Raw genomic sequence first — 13,014 nt, forward strand, 5'->3', positions numbered from 1 at the left:
TAATGCATACCCCATCAGTGCAGCAATGCTTATTCAATACCGCCAGCAGATGGAGACACTGGGGGATAATTTTCTAAGGATTTATACTGATTTTTCCTGTCTGAATTTGTCGCACAGAAAGTTGCAGGCCAAATATGTGTGACATTTCTGCGACTTTAGCTTCTAGAGCATTTTTACAACATTATACATAGGTGCTGAATACATAAAAAGCGACTGTTCAGCGACAGACAAGTCGCATCGGCTGAAAGTAGGCCAGAATGTCAGTCCATGTTGGAGCAGGTTTAGATACAGTCTAAAGCATAGATCTCAAAGTCTGTGCACAGAATTTAGCAAGGGCCTCGCACCTTCTGATGCATCAGGTAGGTGCACAATAGCATAGCCTAACCCTCTGTACTTTGGTCTATATTGATGCGGGACATAGACAGCCAGCTGATGACCAATCCATTAGTGCAATGGATGGCTGGAAGCATTTGTCTTTGCCTTTGCAATACCACAGAAGCAATGCATGGTCAATGTACAGCAATGACACACCTGTGTGAACAGCCAGGAGACCCCCCCCCCCCCATGTTATGATACATAGTTACATAGTTAGTACGGTCGAAAAAAGACATATGTCCATCAAGTTCAACCAGGGAATTAAGGGGTAGGGGTGTTGCGCGATATTGGGGAAGGGATGAGATTTTATATTTCTTCATAAGCATTAATCTTATTTTGTCAATTAGGAACATTCAGCACCCACCCGCTATCAAGGCAGCTGCCTATCATGTCATGCCCTACCTGCACAGGTGTGCTGGCTACTCAAATGATCCAATTAAGGAGGCCATTTAGTCAGCAGCAGCAGAAGTCCTGTGCCTGGACGCTCCAACAGCGGCCAGACACAAGCAGAAGCAGAAGCAGCAGAAGCAGCAGCAGCACCACCTTTTGTTTTTTGGCTGCAGCAGCAGCAGCAAGGCCCACAGGGCTGGCTAGCTGGCTAGCCAGCAAGCAGGTAGCAATGAAAGTAGGAATCTTTCTTTTTAACCCTGTAAGGGGGTGGTGCACTGTACCCGAAGATACTGCCATATCGGGTCAATGCATAGGGCGACGGAAGCAAGCTTCGAAATCGGCCCCCGTTCTCAAAAATCCATTTAATATATGGTCCCCAGATAGGGGACGTATCAGATATTAAACTGATAAGAACAGATACTACACTTGATCTTAGCCAAAAGGCCGAGAAGCGATAACCGTGAAAGGGGCGGGCCCAACAAGGTGCCCTTCATGGGCACTATCACTGCTTGCTGTCAGGGAGGCTGCCAGACAATTTTCCATGCACACTCTGGGCTGGGGGGCAGTCAACCACCAGTACACACAGCAGAACCTAAACCCATACCATTATTGCTAAGCAGCAAGACAGGGGCCCATTGCACTCCCACGGGGCCTTTTTAAATGCAATCCATAACCCGGATTTGCCAGGAACCCTTCTTACTCCTCCTACTTGCATGTGACACTGGGCTTAGGATCTGCATAGGAAACACACACACAAGCACACACCTACCTTTGTTGCCTGCAGATGCCTCCTTGGCTGTCCCCAAACGGTATCAAACCAACACCCACGGGAAGCTGTAAGCATAGAGGACATGCCTGCACCCCATTGGACTTACCTGTGTGGGTTAAATCCGGGTTATTTGACAACCTATGGCGGTGATGGTTCTGCTCAGGCAGAGCAGTGCTGATGCTCCTCATAAAGCTGTCGCTGCTGTGAAGGTTCTAGGTGACATCACAAATCCCTATGGTTACATACACAACAAAGCTGGGTTGTTGTTGTTTACACTCTGCAAGGCCTGTGGAAGTGAGTGACATCATAGCACTGTAGTTCTGAGGGTTCTAGATGGATGCAACAATCTCCTGTTGCTTCTATGAAGGCCATAATAGACGACATCACCAAACAGCTCCATAGTCACATACACAGCAAAGGAGAGATGTTGTTTACACCTAGTGATGTCAGTGGTATTGAGTGACATCACAGCACAGTGCTAAGGCTCCTGGGCCTGGACACAGCAGCGGCTGCAATATCTCAACGGAGAATACGTTTATATATATGTGTGTGTGTGCGCGTATATATATATATATATATATATATATATATATATATATATATATATTTCTCCGCCGAAATCACTTTTAAACCCATTTCCACCTTTTTTTCACTTCTCTTCCTCTTACTTTTTTTTCACGTTTTTTTACGTTTTTCTCCTTTTCGCCTCTTTTCTGGGCGTATTATTCTTCTTTTTCTTCTTTTTTTTTCGTCTAATGCATACCCCATCAGTGCAGCAATGCTTATTCAATACCGCCAGCAGATGGAGACACTGGGGGATAATTTTCTAAGGATTTTTACTGATTTTTCCTGTCTGAATTTGTCGCACAGAAAGTTGCAGGCCAAATATGTGTGACATTTCTGCGACTTTAGCTTCTAGAGCATTTTTACAACATTATACATAGGTGCTGAATACATAAAAAGCGACTGTTCAGCGACAGACAAGTCGCATCGGCTGAAAGTAGGCCAGAATGTCAGTCCATGTTGGAGCAGGTTTAGATACAGTCTAAAGCATAGATCTCAAAGTCTGTGCACAGAATTTAGCAAGGGCCTCGCACCTTCTGATGCATCAGGTAGGTGCACAATAGCATAGCCTAACCCTCTGTACTTTGGTCTATATTGATGCGGGACATAGACAGCCAGCTGATGACCAATCCATTAGTGCAATGGATGGCTGGAAGCATTTGTCTTTGCCTTTGCAATACCACAGAAGCAATGCATGGTCAATGTACAGCAATGACACACCTGTGTGAACAGCCAGGAGACCCCCCCCCCCCATGTTATGATACATAGTTACATAGTTAGTACGGTCGAAAAAAGACATATGTCCATCAAGTTCAACCAGGGAATTAAGGGGTAGGGGTGTGGCGCGATATTGGGGAAGGGATGAGATTTTATATTTCTTCATAAGCATTAATCTTATTTTGTCAATTAGGAACATTCAGCACCCACCCGCTATCAAGGCAGCTGCCTATCATGTCATGCCCTACCTGCACAGGTGTGCTGGCTACTCAAATGATCCAATTAAGGAGGCCATTTAGTCAGCAGCAGCAGAAGTCCTGTGCCTGGACGCTCCAACAGCGGCCAGACACAAGCAGAAGCAGAAGCAGCAGAAGCAGCAGCAGCACCACCTTTTGTTTTTTGGCTGCAGCAGCAGCAGCAAGGCCCACAGGGCTGGCTAGCTGGCTAGCCAGCAAGCAGGTAGCAATGAAAGTAGGAATCTTTCTTTTTAACCCTGTAAGGGGGTGGTGCACTGTACCCGAAGATACTGCCATATCGGGTCAATGCATAGGGCGACGGAAGCAAGCTTCGAAATCGGCCCCCGTTCTCAAAAATCCATTTAATATATGGTCCCCAGATAGGGGACGTATCAGATATTAAACTGATAAGAACAGATACTACACTTGATCTTAGCCAAAAGGCCGAGAAGCGATAACCGTGAAAGGGGCGGGCCCAACAAGGTGCCCTTCATGGGCACTATCACTGCTTGCTGTCAGGGAGGCTGCCAGACAATTTTCCATGCACACTCTGGGCTGGGGGGCAGTCAACCACCAGTACACACAGCAGAACCTAAACCCATACCATTATTGCTAAGCAGCAAGACAGGGGCCCATTGCACTCCCACGGGGCCTTTTTAAATGCAATCCATAACCCGGATTTGCCAGGAACCCTTCTTACTCCTCCTACTTGCATGTGACACTGGGCTTAGGATCTGCATAGGAAACACACACACAAGCACACACCTACCTTTGTTGCCTGCAGATGCCTCCTTGGCTGTCCCCAAACGGTATCAAACCAACACCCACGGGAAGCTGTAAGCATAGAGGACATGCCTGCACCCCATTGGACTTACCTGTGTGGGTTAAATCCGGGTTATTTGACAACCTATGGCGGTGATGGTTCTGCTCAGGCAGAGCAGTGCTGATGCTCCTCATAAAGCTGTCGCTGCTGTGAAGGTTCTAGGTGACATCACAAATCCCTATGGTTACATACACAACAAAGCTGGGTTGTTGTTGTTTACACTCTGCAAGGCCTGTGGAAGTGAGTGACATCATAGCACTGTAGTTCTGAGGGTTCTAGATGGATGCAACAATCTCCTGTTGCTTCTATGAAGGCCATAATAGACGACATCACCAAACAGCTCCATAGTCACATACACAGCAAAGGAGAGATGTTGTTTACACCTAGTGATGTCAGTGGTATTGAGTGACATCACAGCACAGTGCTAAGGCTCCTGGGCCTGGACACAGCAGCGGCTGCAATATCTCAACGGAGAATACGTTTATATATATGTGTGTGTGTGCGCGTATATATATATATATATATATATATATATATATATATATATTTCTCCGCCGAAATCACTTTTAAACCCATTTCCACCTTTTTTTCCCTTCTCTTCCTCTTACTTTTTTTTCACGTTTTTTTACGTTTTTCTCCTTTTCGCCTCTTTTCTGGGCGTATTATTCTTCTTTTTCTTCTTTTTTTTCGTCTAATGCATACCCCATCAGTGCAGCAATGCTTATTCAATACCGCCAGCAGATGGAGACACTGGGGGATAATTTTCTAAGGATTTATACTGATTTTTCCTGTCTGAATTTGTCGCACAGAAAGTTGCAGGCCAAATATGTGTGACATTTCTGCGACTTTAGCTTCTAGAGCATTTTTACAACATTATACATAGGTGCTGAATACATAAAAAGCGACTGTTCAGCGACAGACAAGTCGCATCGGCTGAAAGTAGGCCAGAATGTCAGTCCATGTTGGAGCAGGTTTAGATACAGTCTAAAGCATAGATCTCAAAGTCTGTGCACAGAATTTAGCAAGGGCCTCGCACCTTCTGATGCATCAGGTAGGTGCACAATAGCATAGCCTAACCCTCTGTACTTTGGTCTATATTGATGCGGGACATAGACAGCCAGCTGATGACCAATCCATTAGTGCAATGGATGGCTGGAAGCATTTGTCTTTGCCTTTGCAATACCACAGAAGCAATGCATGGTCAATGTACAGCAATGACACACCTGTGTGAACAGCCAGGAGACCCCCCCCCCCCCATGTTATGATACATAGTTACATAGTTAGTACGGTCGAAAAAAGACATATGTCCATCAAGTTCAACCAGGGAATTAAGGGGTAGGGGTGTGGCGCGATATTGGGGAAGGGATGAGATTTTATATTTCTTCATAAGCATTAATCTTATTTTGTCAATTAGGAACATTCAGCACCCACCCGCTATCAAGGCAGCTGCCTATCATGTCATGCCCTACCTGCACAGGTGTGCTGGCTACTCAAATGATCCAATTAAGGAGGCCATTTAGTCAGCAGCAGCAGAAGTCCTGTGCCTGGACGCTCCAACAGCGGCCAGACACAAGCAGAAGCAGAAGCAGCAGAAGCAGCAGCAGCACCACCTTTTGTTTTTTGGCTGCAGCAGCAGCAGCAAGGCCCACAGGGCTGGCTAGCTGGCTAGCCAGCAAGCAGGTAGCAATGAAAGTAGGAATCTTTCTTTTTAACCCTGTAAGGGGGTGGTGCACTGTACCCGAAGATACTGCCATATCGGGTCAATGCATAGGGCGACGGAAGCAAGCTTCGAAATCGGCCCCCGTTCTCAAAAATCCATTTAATATATGGTCCCCAGATAGGGGACGTATCAGATATTAAACTGATAAGAACAGATACTACACTTGATCTTAGCCAAAAGGCCGAGAAGCGATAACCGTGAAAGGGGCGGGCCCAACAAGGTGCCCTTCATGGGCACTATCACTGCTTGCTGTCAGGGAGGCTGCCAGACAATTTTCCATGCACACTCTGGGCTGGGGGGCAGTCAACCACCAGTACACACAGCAGAACCTAAACCCATACCATTATTGCTAAGCAGCAAGACAGGGGCCCATTGCACTCCCACGGGGCCTTTTTAAATGCAATCCATAACCCGGATTTGCCAGGAACCCTTCTTACTCCTCCTACTTGCATGTGACACTGGGCTTAGGATCTGCATAGGAAACACACACACAAGCACACACCTACCTTTGTTGCCTGCAGATGCCTCCTTGGCTGTCCCCAAACGGTATCAAACCAACACCCACGGGAAGCTGTAAGCATAGAGGACATGCCTGCACCCCATTGGACTTACCTGTGTGGGTTAAATCCGGGTTATTTGACAACCTATGGCGGTGATGGTTCTGCTCAGGCAGAGCAGTGCTGATGCTCCTCATAAAGCTGTCGCTGCTGTGAAGGTTCTAGGTGACATCACAAATCCCTATGGTTACATACACAACAAAGCTGGGTTGTTGTTGTTTACACTCTGCAAGGCCTGTGGAAGTGAGTGACATCATAGCACTGTAGTTCTGAGGGTTCTAGATGGATGCAACAATCTCCTGTTGCTTCTATGAAGGCCATAATAGACGACATCACCAAACAGCTCCATAGTCACATACACAGCAAAGGAGAGATGTTGTTTACACCTAGTGATGTCAGTGGTATTGAGTGACATCACAGCACAGTGCTAAGGCTCCTGGGCCTGGACACAGCAGCGGCTGCAATATCTCAACGGAGAATACGTTTATATATATGTGTGTGTGTGCGCGTATATATATATATATATATATATATATATATATATATATATATATATTTCTCCGCCGAAATCACTTTTAAACCCATTTCCACCTTTTTTTCCCTTCTCTTCCTCTTACTTTTTTTTCACGTTTTTTTACGTTTTTCTCCTTTTCGCCTCTTTTCTGGGCGTATTATTCTTCTTTTTCTTCTTTTTTTTCGTCTAATGCATACCCCATCAGTGCAGCAATGCTTATTCAATACCGCCAGCAGATGGAGACACTGGGGGATAATTTTCTAAGGATTTATACTGATTTTTCCTGTCTGAATTTGTCGCACAGAAAGTTGCAGGCCAAATATGTGTGACATTTCTGCGACTTTAGCTTCTAGAGCATTTTTACAACATTATACATAGGTGCTGAATACATAAAAAGCGACTGTTCAGCGACAGACAAGTCGCATCGGCTGAAAGTAGGCCAGAATGTCAGTCCATGTTGGAGCAGGTTTAGATACAGTCTAAAGCATAGATCTCAAAGTCTGTGCACAGAATTTAGCAAGGGCCTCGCACCTTCTGATGCATCAGGTAGGTGCACAATAGCATAGCCTAACCCTCTGTACTTTGGTCTATATTGATGCGGGACATAGACAGCCAGCTGATGACCAATCCATTAGTGCAATGGATGGCTGGAAGCATTTGTCTTTGCCTTTGCAATACCACAGAAGCAATGCATGGTCAATGTACAGCAATGACACACCTGTGTGAACAGCCAGGAGACCCCCCCCCCCCCCATGTTATGATACATAGTTACATAGTTAGTACGGTCGAAAAAAGACATATGTCCATCAAGTTCAACCAGGGAATTAAGGGGTAGGGGTGTGGCGCGATATTGGGGAAGGGATGAGATTTTATATTTCTTCATAAGCATTAATCTTATTTTGTCAATTAGGAACATTCAGCACCCACCCGCTATCAAGGCAGCTGCCTATCATGTCATGCCCTACCTGCACAGGTGTGCTGGCTACTCAAATGATCCAATTAAGGAGGCCATTTAGTCAGCAGCAGCAGAAGTCCTGTGCCTGGACGCTCCAACAGCGGCCAGACACAAGCAGAAGCAGAAGCAGCAGAAGCAGCAGCAGCACCACCTTTTGTTTTTTGGCTGCAGCAGCAGCAGCAAGGCCCACAGGGCTGGCTAGCTGGCTAGCCAGCAAGCAGGTAGCAATGAAAGTAGGAATCTTTCTTTTTAACCCTGTAAGGGGGTGGTGCACTGTACCCGAAGATACTGCCATATCGGGTCAATGCATAGGGCGACGGAAGCAAGCTTCGAAATCGGCCCCCGTTCTCAAAAATCCATTTAATATATGGTCCCCAGATAGGGGACGTATCAGATATTAAACTGATAAGAACAGATACTACACTTGATCTTAGCCAAAAGGCCGAGAAGCGATAACCGTGAAAGGGGCGGGCCCAACAAGGTGCCCTTCATGGGCACTATCACTGCTTGCTGTCAGGGAGGCTGCCAGACAATTTTCCATGCACACTCTGGGCTGGGGGGCAGTCAACCACCAGTACACACAGCAGAACCTAAACCCATACCATTATTGCTAAGCAGCAAGACAGGGGCCCATTGCACTCCCACGGGGCCTTTTTAAATGCAATCCATAACCCGGATTTGCCAGGAACCCTTCTTACTCCTCCTACTTGCATGTGACACTGGGCTTAGGATCTGCATAGGAAACACACACACAAGCACACACCTACCTTTGTTGCCTGCAGATGCCTCCTTGGCTGTCCCCAAACGGTATCAAACCAACACCCACGGGAAGCTGTAAGCATAGAGGACATGCCTGCACCCCATTGGACTTACCTGTGTGGGTTAAATCCGGGTTATTTGACAACCTATGGCGGTGATGGTTCTGCTCAGGCAGAGCAGTGCTGATGCTCCTCATAAAGCTGTCGCTGCTGTGAAGGTTCTAGGTGACATCACAAATCCCTATGGTTACATACACAACAAAGCTGGGTTGTTGTTGTTTACACTCTGCAAGGCCTGTGGAAGTGAGTGACATCATAGCACTGTAGTTCTGAGGGTTCTAGATGGATGCAACAATCTCCTGTTACTTCTATGAAGGCCATAATAGACGACATCACCAAACAGCTCCATAGTCACATACACAGCAAAGGAGAGATGTTGTTTACACCTAGTGATGTCAGTGGTATTGAGTGACATCACAGCACAGTGCTAAGGCTCCTGGGCCTGGACACAGCAGCGGCTGCAATATCTCAACGGAGAATACGTTTATATATATGTGTGTGTGTGCGCGTATATATATATATATATATATATATATATATATATATATATATATTTCTCCGCCGAAATCACTTTTAAACCCATTTCCACCTTTTTTTCCCTTCTCTTCCTCTTACTTTTTTTTCACGTTTTTTTACGTTTTTCTCCTTTTCGCCTCTTTTCTGGGCGTATTATTCTTCTTTTTCTTCTTTTTTTTCGTCTAATGCATACCCCATCAGTGCAGCAATGCTTATTCAATACCGCCAGCAGATGGAGACACTGGGGGATAATTTTCTAAGGATTTATACTGATTTTTCCTGTCTGAATTTGTCGCACAGAAAGTTGCAGGCCAAATATGTGTGACATTTCTGCGACTTTAGCTTCTAGAGCATTTTTACAACATTATACATAGGTGCTGAATACATAAAAAGCGACTGTTCAGCGACAGACAAGTCGCATCGGCTGAAAGTAGGCCAGAATGTCAGTCCATGTTGGAGCAGGTTTAGATACAGTCTAAAGCATAGATCTCAAAGTCTGTGCACAGAATTTAGCAAGGGCCTCGCACCTTCTGATGCATCAGGTAGGTGCACAATAGCATAGCCTAACCCTCTGTACTTTGGTCTATATTGATGCGGGACATAGACAGCCAGCTGATGACCAATCCATTAGTGCAATGGATGGCTGGAAGCATTTGTCTTTGCCTTTGCAATACCACAGAAGCAATGCATGGTCAATGTACAGCAATGACACACCTGTGTGAACAGCCAGGAGACCCCCCCCCCCCATGTTATGATACATAGTTACATAGTTAGTACGGTCGAAAAAAGACATATGTCCATCAAGTTCAACCAGGGAATTAAGGGGTAGGGGTGTGGCGCGATATTGGGGAAGGGATGAGATTTTATATTTCTTCATAAGCATTAATCTTATTTTGTCAATTAGAAACATTCAGCACCCACCCGCTATCAAGGCAGCTGCCTATCATGTCATGCCCTACCTGCACAGGTGTGCTGGCTACTCAAATGATCCAATTAAGGAGGCCATTTAGTCAGCAGCAGCAGAAGTCCTGTGCCTGGACGCTCCAACAGCGGCCAGGCAGAAGCAGCAGAAGCAGCAGCAGCACCACCTTTTGTTTTTTGGCTGCAGCAGCAGCAGCAAGGCCCACAGGGCTGGCTAGCTGGCTAGCCAGCAAGCAGGTAGCAATGAAAGTAGGAATCTTTCTTTTTAACCCTGTAAGGGGGTGGTGCACTGTACCCGAAGATACTGCCATATCGGGTCAATGCATAGGGCGACGGAAGCAAGCTTCGAAATCGGCCCCCGTTCTCAAAAATCCATTTAATATATGGTCCCCAGATAGGGGACGTATCAGATATTAAACTGATAAGAACAGATACTACACTTGATCTTAGCCAAAAGGCCGAGAAGCGATAACCGTGAAAGGGGCGGGCCCAACAAGGTGCCCTTCATGGGCACTATCACTGCTTGCTGTCAGGGAGGCTGCCAGACAATTTTCCATGCACACTCTGGGCTGGGGGGCAGTCAACCACCAGTACACACAGCAGAACCTAAACCCATACCATTATTGCTAAGCAGCAAGACAGGGGCCCATTGCACTCCCACGGGGCCTTTTTAAATGCAATCCATAACCCGGATTTGCCAGGAACCCTTCTTACTCCTCCTACTTGCATGTGACACTGGGCTTAGGATCTGCATAGGAAACACACACACAAGCACACACCTACCTTTGTTGCCTGCAGATGCCTCCTTGGCTGTCCCCAAACGGTATCAAACCAACACCCACGGGAAGCTGTAAGCATAGAGGACATGCCTGCACCCCATTGGACTTACCTGTGTGGGTTAAATCCGGGTTATTTGACAACCTATGGCGGTGATGGTTCTGCTCAGGCAGAGCAGTGCTGATGCTCCTCATAAAGCTGTCGCTGCTGTGAAGGTTCTAGGTGACATCACAAATCCCTATGGTTACATACACAACAAAGCTGGGTTGTTGTTGTTTACACTCTGCAAGGCCTGTGGAAGTGAGTGACATCATAGCACTGTAGTTCTGAGGGTTCTAGATGGATGCAACAATCTCCTGTTGCTTCTATGAAGGCCATAATAGACGACATCACCAAACAGCTCCATAGTCACATACACAGCAAAGGAGAGATGTTGTTTACACCTAGTGATGTCAGTGGTATTGAGTGACATCACAGCACAGTGCTAAGGCTCCTGGGCCTGGACACAGCAGCGGCTGCAATATCTCAACGGAGAATACGTTTATATATATGTGTGTGTGTGCGCGTATATATATATATATATATATATATATATATATATATATATATATATATATTTCTCCGCCGAAATCACTTTTAAACCCATTTCCACCTTTTTTTCCCTTCTCTTCCTCTTACTTTTTTTTCACGTTTTTTTACGTTTTTCTCCTTTTCGCCTCTTTTCTGGGCGTATTATTCTTCTTTTTCTTCTTTTTTTTCGTCTAATGCATACCCCATCAGTGCAGCAATGCTTATTCAATACCGCCAGCAGATGGAGACACTGGGGGATAATTTTCTAAGGATTTATACTGATTTTTCCTGTCTGAATTTGTCGCACAGAAAGTTGCAGGCCAAATATGTGTGACATTTCTGCGACTTTAGCTTCTAGAGCATTTTTACAACATTATACATAGGTGCTGAATACATAAAAAGCGACTGTTCAGCGACAGACAAGTCGCATCGGCTGAAAGTAGGCCAGAATGTCAGTCCATGTTGGAGCAGGTTTAGATACAGTCTAAAGCATAGATCTCAAAGTCTGTGCACAGAATTTAGCAAGGGCCTCGCACCTTCTGATGCATCAGGTAGGTGCACAATAGCATAGCCTAACCCTCTGTACTTTGGTCTATATTGATGCGGGACATAGACAGCCAGCTGATGACCAATCCATTAGTGCAATGGATGGCTGGAAGCATTTGTCTTTGCCTTTGCAATACCACAGAAGCAATGCATGGTCGATGTACAGCAATGACACACCTGTGTGAACAGCCAGGAGACCCCCCCCCCCCCCATGTTATGATACATAGTTACATAGTTAGTACGGTCGAAAAAAGACATATGTCCATCAAGTTCAACCAGGGAATTAAGGGGTAGGGGTGTGGCACGATATTGGGGAAGGGATGAGATTTTATATTTCTTCATAAGCATTAATCTTATTTTGTCAATTAGGAACATTCAGCACCCACCCGCTATCAAGGCAGCTGCCTATCATGTCATGCCCTACCTGCACAGGTGTGCTGGCTACTCAAATGATCCAATTAAGGAGGCCATTTAGTCAGCAGCAGCAGAAGTCCTGTGCCTGGACGCTCCAACAGCGGCCAGACACAAGCAGAAGTAGAAGCAGCAGAAGCAGCAGCAGCACCACCTTTTGTTTTTTGGCTGCAGCAGCAGCAGCAAGGCCCACAGGGCTGGCTAGCTGGCTAGCCAGCAAGCAGGTAGCAATGAAAGTAGGAATCTTTCTTTTTAACCCTGTAAGGGGGTGGTGCACTGTACCCGAAGATACTGCCATATCGGGTCAATGCATAGGGCGACGGAAGCAAGCTTCGAAATCGGCCCCCGTTCTCAAAAATCCATTTAATATATGGTCCCCAGATAGGGGACGTATCAGATATTAAACTGATAAGAACAGATACTACACTTGATCTTAGCCAAAAGGCCGAGAAGCGATAACCGTGAAAGGGGCGGGCCCAACAAGGTGCCCTTCATGGGCACTATCACTGCTTGCTGTCAGGGAGGCTGCCAGACAATTTTCCATGCACACTCTGGGCTGGGGGGCAGTCAACCACCAGTACACACAGCAGAACCTAAACCCATACCATTATTGCTAAGCAGCAAGACAGGGGCCCATTGCACTCCCACGGGGCCTTTTTAAATGCAATCCATAACCCGGATTTGCCAGGAACCCTTCTTACTCCTCCTACTTGCATGTGACACTGGGCTTAGGATCTGCATAGGAAACACACACACAAGCACACACCTACCTTTGTTGCCTGCAGATGCCTCCTTGGCTGTCCCCAAACGGTATCAAACCAACACCCACGGGAAG

At 46.2% G+C, this 13,014-nt stretch overlaps 6 non-coding genes across 6 annotated transcripts; all 6 read right to left on the reverse strand.

The window, feature by feature from the left end:
- Positions 1 to 1,030: 1,030 nt before the first annotated feature.
- LOC130303208 (U2 spliceosomal RNA) lies at positions 1,031 to 1,221 on the reverse strand. Its single transcript, XR_008853319.1, has one exon. It is a non-coding gene; the product is annotated as a U2 spliceosomal RNA (small nuclear RNA).
- A 2,095-nt stretch (positions 1,222 to 3,316) lies between these two features.
- Positions 3,317 to 3,507, reverse strand: LOC130303219 (U2 spliceosomal RNA). Its single transcript, XR_008853330.1, has one exon. It is a non-coding gene; the product is annotated as a U2 spliceosomal RNA (small nuclear RNA).
- A 2,089-nt stretch (positions 3,508 to 5,596) lies between these two features.
- On the reverse strand, positions 5,597 to 5,787 carry LOC130303231 (U2 spliceosomal RNA). The gene has a single exon (XR_008853342.1). It is a non-coding gene; the product is annotated as a U2 spliceosomal RNA (small nuclear RNA).
- A 2,096-nt stretch (positions 5,788 to 7,883) lies between these two features.
- LOC130303237 (U2 spliceosomal RNA) lies at positions 7,884 to 8,074 on the reverse strand. Its single transcript, XR_008853348.1, has one exon. It is a non-coding gene; the product is annotated as a U2 spliceosomal RNA (small nuclear RNA).
- A 2,080-nt stretch (positions 8,075 to 10,154) lies between these two features.
- LOC130303197 (U2 spliceosomal RNA) lies at positions 10,155 to 10,345 on the reverse strand. Its single transcript, XR_008853309.1, has one exon. It is a non-coding gene; the product is annotated as a U2 spliceosomal RNA (small nuclear RNA).
- A 2,100-nt stretch (positions 10,346 to 12,445) lies between these two features.
- LOC130303198 (U2 spliceosomal RNA) lies at positions 12,446 to 12,636 on the reverse strand. Its single transcript, XR_008853310.1, has one exon. It is a non-coding gene; the product is annotated as a U2 spliceosomal RNA (small nuclear RNA).
- Between the last annotated feature and the right edge of the window lie 378 nt (positions 12,637 to 13,014).

Source organism: Hyla sarda, unplaced genomic scaffold (genome assembly GCF_029499605.1).
Source record: "Hyla sarda isolate aHylSar1 unplaced genomic scaffold, aHylSar1.hap1 scaffold_1193, whole genome shotgun sequence".
Taxonomy (NCBI): domain Eukaryota; kingdom Metazoa; phylum Chordata; class Amphibia; order Anura; family Hylidae; genus Hyla; species Hyla sarda.